Here is a 14,114-nt window from a genome sequence, read left to right on the forward strand (position 1 = left end):
CTCTAGCCTGCATCAACTCCCCAATGACAACCGCTGCTTCCGGCTCTGACACCAGATCAATAATGCAAAAACCTCCCCTAAACTTCTGTCTCACGGCTTCATCTAAAAGAGCTTCCTTCCGAACTAATGATGCAGGTTAATTGGCCTGTCATCGTTTAGAACTTAACTCTGAGGGGGCGGGGTTGTAAGGGCTGCGGTTAAAAAGTGGAAAGCTCCAGAGATGTGCTGGTTCTCCCTTGCTGTATTGCCTGTGTAGCTTTATCGATGGCTGTTCTCCGTTTTGGCCGACCACCAAATTGCTGCGCTTCTTTGTGCTACCCCTCCAACCCCCCCTCTACAGCCCCTTTTCTTGTAGGGTCAATATGTTTAAGAGGAAACAGTCGGCTGAGGAAGAACCGAGAAAGACACGGCAGATCAAACACTTTCAGTCTGTAGACTTGAGACGTCCGTGAATAGAAGAGCAGCATAACACTGGAAACTTTACTTTCTGTCAACATTCACATCCTCTGACACGTCCTGAAATAAGAAACTTATATTACGTCCTTCCTTTCAGGACAAGTTGCCCTGGAGATTTCAAGCGTATTCAGAGAAGGAAGGAAGCAAACATACATTCAGCTGGTCAAACATATGGTCCATTATGTACTCTCTGTAGGTACTATTGTCCCTCCTGATTTCATTCCCACAGAACGCCCCAGGGGTTGAGCCACTTCTATCGATTGCCACCACTTATTAATCTGCCTCCGGGCGGACGCTACGGGCCTGCCATTTGTTAGTGGCTCTCCAGCAGGATGCCATTAGAGCGTCACCGTCGCACATTATCCTGAATAAGTCATGAGGAGGACGGTTAAGGCCGCAACTTCCTCCCATATTAGGATAAACGACTTTCAGGCAAGGAGAAGCACGGCATGTTTCGTTAATATGCATGTACAGGGGAAGTGTGAGCGAGCGAGGCGGACAGAGACAGACAGACGAAGAAAGGAAGGCAGATAGATAAGATTTAAGGACAGGGTATAGACCAAATTCTCTGCGGAGGGGAAGGACATTCAAGATCAATTGCTGGGAGAAGATGCAGACCAAGTAATTTCATTACAGTAAGAAAAGCAGAATTTGGCCATTAGGATGAGTTAAAAACACAGCTAAACTTCTAATTCATTGATCCAAATTGTCTTTCTTCTTCAAAATTACTTTAACTGAATCATTTTTTTGAAAATGGAGTCTAATATGACTTCCATTTTACCCTCGTGCAATGTCAAAAGATGGGGTCATTTGGATCCCACAGGCTTTTTACCCTGTGAGGTTCACCGGGGTCGTTCTGGGAACTGACGGTCTGACTGGACAGTCTCTGCTTCTATGCTGTCTTTACTGTGGGACCTGCCGCGATCCTCCTGAGCGACGCTCATATTTTTTCTACAAGGAAACACTGCTGTTATTTACTTAATACAAATGATTCGACTTTTTTGTAAACACAAAAACAAAACAAAAGTATAAAACAGATCAAATTGATGGTTCTTAGAAAAATGTACATTTATTCGAATGGATCTTTTGGAGATTCTGTATATTCACTCTGTTTCAAAAAGCCATAAGTCCAATGACTAATCAAAACCACAGGAGCTGAATTTAATTTCCAATTCATTTTTTCACTCTGGAATTTGCTGACAGATGGCCATTCTGACTTTGGACGTTATTAAACCAGAGTTGAGTTGTAACTAGTTACATTTATTAGAATAACTTTTCGGAAACAATGTACTTTTAATAGTAGTTTTGCAGTGCAATACCTTTGAACCAGTACAATATTTTAAGGTGTTTTCTTTGGTTTTGTGTTTTATGTTTTTGCAGGCAAGACCCTGACCTCCCATAAGCTCTCAGTGGAACTCCACTTGACAAAAAGACAAAAAAAGAAGAAGTAATTTTACAACCGTTAAATAAATTTTCTGCTGAAAGCAAGCACAGTTAAGGAAGAGTATGCCTGAACCAGTTGCAAATTTCTCCACAAAGTTTAGTTCGGTGACAAGTACTTGGCCACTTTCTCTTCCAAGTGCTCAGAAACAGATCCTTAAAACAGGCACGCATAAATAAACCCAACTAGCTGCTAATGTCGGAAAGATGGCATGTCAGCAGCAAATGCTTTTTACACGCTTCTATATATTCAGGCGTAGATCGTGACTTAGACAGTGAATATTCAGACACTGAAGGCCTCGATGCCACAGAGAGGCGATTCTCACCGATTCATAAATAATCTCTCCAGACAATAAGTCGATCAATTAAGAGGCGCATCGAGCAACGTTTACGTTACAAATACGCCCCAGCAGACTTCATTACGACACATCGCTGCCGAGATAAAAACGGCTCTGCTCTAATTGAGACCCTGTAGATTTGTCCGACTTTATCCCATTTATACGGCATGCTAATAGTTCCTCCATATTGAGTCTTTGTGAAATATACAGAATTTTTTATTTTATTTGATTTTTTTTTAGGAGAAACACCTGGAGCTTGTAACCAAAACACCCAAAGTTGTCTTTGTGATTTCCAGGAATGCAAAGTTAGAAGAGTGGGAACGCCTCGGTGAAACGTTTTCAACAAGAGTTGCTGTTCACAAGTAAAAGCTTTGCTTTAAAGAAAATTGGGAGCATGTGTGTGGCTCTCATGACCGGATCATTAGTGGAGATTTGACTTTCTGCTCAACTCCAGTTAATTAAACAAACATTTTACTTAAAAAAAAAAAAGAAAGAAAGAAAGAAAGAAAGAAAGAAAACGTCCAGGACGAAGGCTGTAAATTTGCTCGAATGACATGGAAGACGTGATCTTACAGCGTCTTGCACAAGGATTGTTGGGCTTTTATGTGAAGGAGCAATGGAGAAAAAAAATGAAAAAAGATGATTCCCTGAGTTGACACTCAAGTTATTATTTTTGGACCTACAAAGGCTCGATATAGAGCTTCATTTATTACAGCTAGGAACTAGTGATCACTCCTGAAGTCTGGTTGCAGTGATGTGACCTTTAGAGTCACATAAGGATGGTTGCAAAATCAGCCTTCTATCACCTGAAGAACATTTCCAGGATTAAATAAAGATCTAGTGAAACTCATCCATGCATTTATCTTTAGTCACAATGATTACTCCAACACTGTCTTCACAGTATGAAATAAAAAATACAAAAAATCAGACAGCTACCGCAGATCCACATTGCTGTTGCATGTATTCTCACTAAATCTTGGATGAAAGATCACCCCAAATACAAAGTCCTTACACTGTCAAGAAAAGACGTTAAGATTCTGCTGCTAGTATATAAATCACTGAAAAGCTAATGCAGCGAAGATCTGCTGCTGTTGCATCAACTTTGCAGATCACTCATGTGCTCTGGAACCAGAACCACACGTGGAGAAGCAGCGTTCAGCATCTCCGCACCACATATCTGGAATAAATGTCCATAAAACTGCAAAAACAGCCGGAACACCGAGTCCCTTCAGATGAAAACTGAAAGCCCATCTGTTTCAGAGTTGCCGTTGGCATTTGACAAGATCTAGCATTTATTGCCTGGTTTCATAATTGATGAGTGTATGATGTTTTTATGATGCGAAGCACTTTGCGCCGCCTTGCTGCCGAAATGTTTGTGCGGCAAAACGGCTTGTTTGACTTCTTTTATTCCAGTTGTGTCGGGGCGTTCTTGAAGGCGGCACCGTCCTCCATCTACAGATTCCCCGTTGTGCCTCCTCAGCAGCGTGACACAGTGAAAGGCAGTCACCTGCTGCAGGCGCCGCTTAAAAGCTCCTGGCTTGTGCCGAATTGCAAAGTAAAGTGTTCGCCCACCTGTTGAGGGGTGACAGAGACTCCCAAGCATGGTGAATCACGAGACACTCCCGACGCGCTGCGCAGAAGGGCCTTTACGCTCTGCGTTCAGGCCCGCTCCTTTAATCAATCGGGAGAGACTGAAGGCCAGATCTCACTCTGTTCCTTTAACACAACAAGCGAAAGATGCTTATTAGAGTTACTCAGCCATACATAATGCACAAACAAGGACATTGGAGATGTTTGTAATGGCGCTTCAGTGCCAGGGTCAGCATCAGCCTCAAATCAATCAGAAGAGTCTCTAGTGAGGAAGTGCTATAGGAAAGGGCCACACCATCATTTATCCTATCATCTGATTGTGTGTGTGTGTGTGTGTGTGTGCGTGTGTGTGTGTGTGTATGTGTGTGTGTGTGTGGATGAGGGTAATGGGTGTAGGGCATTGTTTGTAAACAAATTGGGAGGCAATTTGCATTTGTTTGCTTTTCTGGTTGATTTAAAGCACTGGCGCGTTCTGCAATCACTCACACGCAACGGATAATGTTTGGTGGCATGACGGGGCCGGCCAAGCCTCCAATGAACGTTCTCCCTCCCCCGCCGGGTCTGATTTTCCCACTGATTGTCGCGCGGCGTGTGTGCGCAAATCAATCAAGGCCCTTGTTCTAATCACTCCCACTTATATCAGCCAGCGAATAAATGACACCGCTGAGAAAGGGAGATCGATAGGAGATAAGGTGAAAGTCTCCCCGCTTCCTGCCGGTCTGGCAATAAGTTCAGGTGGAGACCCGGGTCAAAGAGTCCAGTCTGACTTAAGAAGATACTGACAAGGATCTCAAAGTGATTTTATTACCAATTCTTACACACTACCCCAACCTCCATGTACTGTGTAAATAGTTTTAAATCATAAAATAAGATCAACCTGAACCACTATGGTGTTTTTGCCAGAAGACTCATCTACTGCCGGCAACTTTTTCACAACCTTTAGCCAAACTTCACTTCAAAAATCTCAAACTATCCCTTTAAAAGGACACGCCTTCATATCCAGGATGCATAACAACAGCTGATGCTTACTTTACCCAAGTCACATGTTCACTGCAACTTTGATTGCTTAGACAAACTTTACTTTGATGAGGAATTATCACAAGATCTCAGACCGCGGGATCTTGTTTACGTCCCGATTCTGCACACAGAACCTAAACTCCATTCTATTTTATTTTTTTTTTAATTCCTTCTGCATCAGTTTGTTACTTCAGTTAGTTCAGCTTCTCAGCAAGAAGAGTCCAGACAGGTTGAAACACAGATGCCTCAGAGAAAAACTCTTGTAATAACTCTATTATAACGCTTTACGTTTGAATTCTCTGCCAACTCTATAAAAAATAATTCTTTAAATCATCACTTTGTACCAGCTCAGTGTCTTTAATTCTACCAACAAACACATGATTTCCTGGGACATTTGACTGTGCAGTTAATAATAGATATCAATGGAAATGAGTCTGTTTAATTTCTTTGGATTTAAATCATAAAGAAATGCACTTATGTGGCTTTGAAAAGTTAATTCATGTGTTAAGATGGTCTGTTTAAGTCTGAATGTAAATGGGCCTCGTCGCTGTGGATGCCATATTTAGTCTCACTCAGGATGTTTTTATTCTCCCGGCCACATTCACCCCCCCCCCCCCCCCCACACACACACACACACACACGCTCACATTTTTAGATCCATTACGAGTGGGAGGGGACAGCCATAGGGAGGCTAGTCAGGACTGAAGACAGAATTCAACTAGAATCTGCGTACAGCCTGAGCTAAAGTGGAATGACTTCAATGAAACCATATCATTGTGATAGGGTGACCTAGGCAACGTTCAGTCCGAGATCCAATTGAGAATCTGTGGCATTATTAAAAATAATAAAAATAAAAAAATACTGGATGTGAGGAGACCAGAGATGGATTTTATGGCTCTTTAATTGGAGCTGGATCTCAAGGATTTGTTCCTTTTAAACAGACAAAGACGCCACATATACGAAGGCCATCAGATCTCAGTGTAGCTGTCTGGGTTTCAACTCCTAACCTCGAGGTTTTCCTGAATGACTGTCTGATTGCTCTACTTTTTATTTTCAACGTCTGAGTACAGTAGATAAAGGCAATGATCACCACCAAATCTGTTCTTCAAGGGGGAGTATTATGTAACATCACATTTTTCAAGCGTTACCTGATGTTCTAATGTTATCCCGTCAGCAAAAACATACTTTGAGTGCTGCCTTGGTTCTTTCATGCATGTTTGAGAAATCCTTTAATGTCCTCTTGCAACCATTCAGCTGCGCTAAACTCCTGGGTGGACTTAGCTCCGCCTTCGAGGGCAAAGCTCCACCTCAGAGCTGCAGTGCCAGAGGCCCAATTTTAAGGCGTTAAATCAGGAAGTCACATTTCTTTGAAGCCATATTTGATGTGTACTTGGTTCTGTATGCTGTTTGCTATTGTGTTGCTGGAAGTTTAGCGTGCTGAAATATTCATTTCAATTGAATTTGACACATGTGGCTCTAATTCTCAGTCTCATCTTTTCTTTTGGTCATCCTGAAAATATTTGTTGACTCAGACTAGAAAAAGTTATTTCTGGAAAAGTTCCCCGTATCGTTTTGTTATTTGAAAGGGTCCATCCAGATGTGGTAATGTATCATTTGGCTCAGATTTAAAATTTGATCTTTTTTTTTTTGCTGCAGTGGCCACGACTCATCATGCAATATTTGCTTTGTGAAATTTGTGGGTCGTTTGCGCCGTGCTGTTCTCTGCCTTTGAACTCTGGCTCGGTTCAGCTTGCGCTAAAGAGTCGGTCAGTTCTGTAAGTTCGTGGACGTCACCATTCTGAGAGGGGATGCAAAAACAAACAAAATACAAATAGTTATTATGCACAGCTGCATTTGCACTGGGATTAGATTACACACCCATAATTTGTCATTAGCGATCATCAGACAACTTCTGAAGGCAATTGGTTGCAGTCAGAGAAAGGATGCTGAATATTTTGCACACCACATTATTCCATGTTTTATTTGTAAAACAATATTTTGAATCATTTTCTTTCTATTTTCCAATTTTGTGCCACTTTCCCATTAAATCGCAGTGAAATATAGTTATGTTTGCAGTTGTAATGTTACACAATACGGAAAAGTTCAAGGGGTATGAATACTTTTGCAAGCCATTGTGTTATATATGCTGCTTTGTTGGTCTATCATGTAAAATCCTGATAAAACATATAGATTTAGGGTTAAAATGTAAAAAGATTCATTGTTATGTAAGGATCTGTAATATAGAGCTGAAATTGCTCCCAGGCAACAAATTATGTATTGCCTTACACCAACAATGAGCATTTTATTTGGTTCCCTGTTTTGTGCAACTTACAAAAAGCCCAACTCTGAATTTTCTCATGAATTAATTTTATTTACATGATGTTCTCGAAGCGGAGGCGAAACGCCCAGCTGCAAAAAGTTCTCCACTAAATCTTTACGTGCTTCACTGGGAACTCCTGACTCCCCCAGACAGCCTCCGCTCAGACGTCCACGACGGCGGCGGGTTGACACGAACGCGACGCCGTTCGGAACGCGACTGGTCGATCCAAAAACCCTTTTTGAGTTCTCGAGTTGGGGGCCCGGCCACCTGCCAGACGCAGGCCCCGCGTGCACCAGGCCTCGGAGTGCACCAGGCTCTGCAGCGCTCCTTATTGCACTCTCCAGAAACTCCTGAGAGTGGTGAATAAGTCATGCTGTGAGTCAGAGGAAGGTCCAGGCCTGTTCCAAGAGCAGAGGTCTGGGTTTGGTTTAAAGCACTGGTGGTGAGCCATAAAAGGCCGGGAGAAAACTGAGAGCAGAGAGGAACTCTCTCCCCTCCTATTCATGATTCATGAATGACTAATCTTTAATGTAAGCCTCCTCAAACACAATTTATTTTATTATTCACTCACACAGTATGCAGCCGCTGGGCTTTTGCACCACACCCATGATACAGCTCTATAAAGGAAGAAGGGGGCCATTAAGCTCTTGCAGCACATTTTTATCTATTTTCTTTTTTTTTTAAATACACTCCAGCCAAAGAACTGTCTTCAAATTCTGCCTTTCTTCCCCCCTCCAGCCTCCCTTCTTGGTCTAAAGAGATTATTGAATTAAAGTCATAAATTCATCACCATTTCACTATTATTCAATGCAGTTCAGTGGGTAATCTGCACAATCCAGTGGGACTAACCGTATCAATCATGGAGCCACACAGTTCAATGGAGGCTCGATCAATGCGACGCTGCAAGCAGATCCAATCAAGAGATAATCACGGTTAGCGCTAAGCTTGTGTGTTTTTAGCAGCAGACAATCAGCAAGAGGGCATGCAGGATGCCTTATTTGATCCTTGCAGTCTTGCAAGAACGTTAGCTGCCTGGCAAAGCGGAACTATCTTAGCACGATCTGACTGTGTTTCCTGTGACGCTTCCTGTTGCGTCTTTGAAGTCAGCCTTTTTGCCGTCCCTCATTAACATTTGGAGGAAAGGCTGCGACTCTCAGCCCCTCTGTCACAGGCTGCATCACTCTCCAAGTGTGCACAAATCTTTTATCTATGTCCTGTTAATGTCAAACAAACACAACTTAGCAATTGTGGTGTTTCCATTAAATAAGAAATTAAACAAAGACCCCATGTGGATAAGCTTGCTCACGCCATCAGTCGTTAAAAATAATGGCAGCAATGGATGCTAACAGTTATGTGAGATGAATTCATAATTCAGCCACGATGCTGACGCTCATCTTGCAGTCACCAGAGGACATGTTAGCTTCTTATTCTGGTGTTGGCAGCGACAAGCTCCTTATCGTTGAGAGAAGCTACGTACGCTGCGATTTGTGGAAATTGTAGTTGCATATTTTACGAAATGGATTCAAAATGTGTGAATGGTGCGTAATTTTTTTTTAAGAGCTGTGACGCAGTGAGACTTGGGCGTGGAGTTACCTAAAAAAAAAAAACTAAATAAACCGTCGTCCCTCTGCAACTTCCTGTCGTCTTCGTTGTCATTTTTGCCAGAAGCAACATTCGGTGTTTCCATTGACATTTTCCAAAATGCATCTATTTCAGTACCACTGAAATAAATGTATTTCATCCCAGCGCAAAAACATTTTATTCAAAAAGGAGTTTTTCCTATTTTTTTTTTTATTTCAATTTGCACAAGGCGGCACCATCGTCTTTAGCAGTAGTAACATCAACCTTTTTATCACGTGACTATCGTGATGCAAAAAAAGTGTTTCCTTTGCGGTTTTCCGAAATGCATCTATTTTCCCGTGGCCGAAAAAAACCCAGTGCAAAAACTTTTTTTTTCACCATATTAGCATAGCAATTAACATTAAGCAGATTTCTTTTTGTAATTTTTACTTTATGCAACTTTATAAGCAATGGAGACGCGATTACTGTCTTCCGAAGACTCACCTTCCAGATTTGCAGCAGATGTCCGACTCCAGAGTAGAAACCCTTTTCCTGGGGCTTGAATATTCCAGCCTCCATATTTAACTGCGAGTTTCATACACTGCAGTATCGTATCCGCTCCATTTTTCCGCCCCCTCCATGTTACTGTCTTTCTTTCTTTGATTTAAATTGGACAGCCGCTGGTATATTCTCTGCTCCCATAAAAGTTTGGGGGGGAAAAAAGCTGCTAAAAGGAAAGAGTTTTAGAAACACTGTTCATCTTTTTAGTCCACTAAAGTCTTGCTTTTGACAGGACTTTTGCAGATTAGACTCTCGCCTTCTTTATCTGTACATCTGTGAAGATATTTCCCTGTCTTGTTTCTGTGTCTCTTAAGGATGAATGTTTAAAGCAATGTTTTTTTATTAATTTTTTTTAGCCAGTTTTGGAAGTTACATGCTTTTCAAGTACTGTTTTCAATGTTCGTTAAACTGCCCAACTCTTCCTCAGGAGGTTTAGTCAGTCTACTCAGAATTACGAAGTGATAATAATAATGCGAATAAAATGTTTTTATTTTTCCTTAAGTTTGTGCTTCAAAAACTAAACATAGTGGAAATCATAGTCATCGCATAGAGTCCTCCATGTATAAAACCCTATTGGCTGCCTAACTTGCCGGTAGCAGCTTTTTATACAATTGGCAAAATTATGTTATGTAATTGGCTTAAACATGTCATTACGTCATTGACAAGTTATTAGATTATTGGCTTTAAATTGGCCAAATTCATTAGATTACTGGCATGTGTTGTGCTGGTAGCCTTTACTGCTTTATTGATTGCCTCACACCTGAATTTAGCGTCGCTTGCGCTAACACAGATCCTGAGTGACGTGGTCGTGTCCAAAGCGCGAAGCACTCGGCTTCTACGCTGCACAAACGAGGAACAAACTTCCAGGAAAACCGCAAAACAGCCGAAACGCCGAGAACCTCTAACTCAAAGCTAACAGCCCGCCCATGTAAAGTCGAGCTTTCATTCGTAGCAAGTGGAACGTTGATCGTCATATTTGACGTGTATTTGCTTGGCGATTTTGATGGTGGCCTTTGACAAAATGCAAAATTGATTTGCTTGCTTCCTAATTGATGTCGGTCGTTTTTACGACGTGAAGCACTTTGACCGGCCTCGGTGCTGAAAGGTGATGCATAGATAAACTGAAACTGACCCGACTTGAACGGGGAAGGTCCCACCTTTGCGGGTGCATCTACTGTACTGGTGTTGTTACGTCTGTGTGCCCTTACTGTCGAGCCTCTCAGTTGTTATTTCCAAGACGTGGAGGCAGATCGGGAGGTTGAAGGTCATGCTGCAGTGCTGGAATCGGAGAGTGTAATTGATGCCCGTGTGACATTCCGTGTGAGTTCTGACGCAACAGGAACCGTGCCTTTCCCGTTTTCTCTGCAACCACCAGCTCTGATGCCGCAACTCCCCCGCGCTTTTTATTTGTCATGAAACAAGAAACGGTAATGAATTACCTTCTAACAAGTATTCATAAGTGGGTTTCAATCTGCCAGCAGTGCTGCTGTCTGTGCTTGGGAAGAAAGAAACCAATTCTGACATATGCACTGTATTCTACACACAGGCAGAGCATGAATAGCCTGAAGCTTGAGGTTTAATTAAAATGTATTGAGGGAATTACAAAAACAAAGGAAGACAGGTCAGAGCAAAGCAAACACCAAAATACAGAAAAATGAACCAATTTAATCTGCATACCAGACTGTTAACAAGCAGGAGTAAAAAAAAAAAAACACAAAAAGTGACCTTTACAATGCATGAGATGGATCCCCCCCCACTTTTAATCACACAGTTTTTACACTCAGATATGTCTGAGTGTAGTTTAGAGGTTGTATTATCAGTATAGTCTTTTTTTTGTGTTGTATTTTTCATCATCATCTTTCGTAACTAATTAGCTCAATCAGATGCTGTTGCCTGCTCCTTGCAAAACAATATTAGTTGTAACATGGATACAGAGGCTGTTTTATATGGGCAGCTGCCCAGAGCGGCATCAGAAAGGAGGTTGGGAGACGACACTACCTGCTTTCCGCTGCAAAAAGAAAATCCAAACAAACTGATAACTGCTTACGTTTTAATTGGTTGGATTGCGGCAGAGGGCGGGGCTTACTCGCAGCATTATTCCTGAAAAAACACAACTGCATGCATATTCATGTTTCAATCTTATGTGGCGATTAATCACGATTCATCACAGCGCCAGAGTGTGATTAATCTGATCACATGTTTTGATTGATTGACAGCACTAATATAAATACAGCTAATCTTCAAAGGCTTCAGAAGTTTTCAAAGAGCACGAAGAGAACCGAAGGTCAAAGCGAAGTTAAAGTATTAAACTATAACCCAACCTTTGAACATTTGGTCGAACCCAAAACAATCTCAAAAGACATTGAGGTTTGTGGCTTTAGTCTCATAAAGTGCAAAAAAAAAAAAAAAAAAACCCAAAACAAGAAGTTTGAATTTTACTCTGCATAAAAGTTACATCAGTTGTTTAAATCGCAGCCGCTTCCTGCATGCGGTTACATAACACGTTTCTTGTCCGCTGCTTTGAGAAACGACCAAGTTCTGAGTGTGGGAAGCGGCAGGGATCTGTCCGCGCAACCCCAGCAGCATCCGAGACGCTCGCTGCTCCTCCGCGGATCCCACACGCACCGAGCCAGAGCGCCAAACAGAGAGGAGGGGAAAAGCAATTTGCGAACGCCGTGGCTGCCTAATGCCGAATGCAAAGCACTACATGTTAACAGAGAAAATAGAAAATAAATTAATTCCACTGAGTAATTCTTTATTCAGTTTTAACTCTGGGAGTTTCTTTGATCTTGTTAATTTTGATCTTGTAGCTGTTTAATCATGAAATGAGCCTGGTTTTTTTCTTCTTTTTCACAAACGTTTTTTTTTTTTTTTTTTTTTTACTTTTTGTTGTGCTTTTCCTTAATCTATCAGAGGAGAAATATCAAGCTATTGTTCAGCACACCTAAATGTTAATCATGTTTACTCCGCTTGTGTTTAGCATGACTAATACACGCTGGGTTAAAAAAACAAAAACAAAAGCAGTTTGTGAACTCTTAGTGTAATGGATATCAGTGCCTAAATTCCTCTGCATGCTCTCTACCCAGGAGGATAGTTTGTCACTTTGGTTTAAAGTTCTTCCCATGAAGAGAGGCCGCGAAAGGTCACGACCCGTATTTCTGACATCATAATTTCCTCACGTGTTCTGACCAAAGACAGCGGGGCGCCGTGGCAGGCGGGAGGGTCCTGGTCAGGTCTTGTGTTCAGGGTGGGACGACAGAGGACGCCCGCCTTCGTTTCCCATGTTCTACACCCTCCACCCCCAACCCCACCCCCCTCCGCCCCAGCCAGGGAAAAACACTGGAAAACGGCACGTTCCCATCAGCTCCGCTTGGTGACACGGCGACCTCAGGAAAAGCGTGAGTAAATACCAGAGGCATGTCCACAAGACAACGGAGGGAGTCATAGCAAGTTGAAATCCTTCGAAGTCTTGCAGACTGTTCTGCCTTGGACGTAGAAGCAGACCCTATTACCAGCCACCTGTGCTTCATTTAGGTTAAATCCTTCATTAGGTTTTAAAAGCTCATTTATTTTCATTTTCTAATCCCCGCTGTATTGCTTTTCTCGCGCTACACAGCTGTCAGATGCAATTTAATCCTTAAGAGTGTGGCCCTGGTTCAAGACCTGCAGGTGATGCACTTTTTTTTTCTGCAAATAGCTTCAAATTTTCTGTGAACTTATATTCCTGTTTTATGCTTCTCCTTCTTTTATTAAAACCTTAAAACAGTTTTATGAGATTCAGATTCTGACACAGCAGTCATAACCTCACAAACACAAATACCGCTCTTTTGAAATATTTCCATTTTTAGTCAGCTTCTTTAGGACACCAGTCGCATGGAAAAAAAAAATCTAAATCTGTTTTTTTTTTTTTTTTTCTTTGGCCACATGTCCGTTAAGCAAATTTACAACCAAAGTTCTACTTTTGTCTCTCTGGTTCACACAACACTTTGTACCAAAAATGAATCATCACAACATTTTATGGAATAATGTGAGAAGCCTTATATTTGGTCAGCAGTGGTTTTGGGCTTGGTCCTCCCCCATAAACCTTATTTTCTCATTGTTGAATCATGAACACTGAACTTGAACCCATGAGTTTTGCGGTACTTCAGATGTTGTCCCGGATTCCTTCGTAATCTCGCAGATGAGCTGGTGGCGCTGGAGTCATTTTGACATTGCCGGTCACTCCTGGGAAGGTTTCACCATGTTTTCCTCATTTGTGAATAATGTTCCTCGCTGTGGGCTCCCTCGGGATCCGCAGGCCTCAGGAATGCTGTTGTGGACCAAATGCATGTCAGTGAATTTAGTTCCCATCTCTTGTTAAAAGTGTTTGGATCAGGGTAGCAGTTGGTGGGTAGTTTATTAAAAAAATTGTTTTAGTAAATTTGTTGAATATAGTGAAAATATCTATCTTCCTCTGGTTGTTCAGTCTGAGTGCGATGCTGTTGTGTGTCATCCATTTGATTCAGGAGAGCAATATTTTATTTTTTTCCATGTATTATGTTGAATGATCACTGAGATAATGACAAAGCTTTACTTGACTTGACTCTCTGAGATATGTTAGCCCACTTCATGTTGTCAGACAAGTTCTTTTTAGGTGTTTTTTTCAATATACAGATTGGATTCAATGATATATTCTGTTAATTTGTGATTGAGGAAGAATGATTCATATTTTATAAAGAGTATGACTGGCTTGGGCAGCATTTTTCCATTACATAAACTCATTACAAATCTCAGAGGGGCTGTGACTTTTCTTCATCTTTAGCTGCTTTTCCGTCAACAGTCGGATGTTACTA

Source organism: Poeciliopsis prolifica, unplaced genomic scaffold (assembly GCF_027474105.1).
Source record: "Poeciliopsis prolifica strain line A6 unplaced genomic scaffold, Auburn_PproV2 SCAFFOLD012, whole genome shotgun sequence".
Classification (NCBI taxonomy): Eukaryota; Metazoa; Chordata; class Actinopteri; order Cyprinodontiformes; family Poeciliidae; genus Poeciliopsis; species Poeciliopsis prolifica.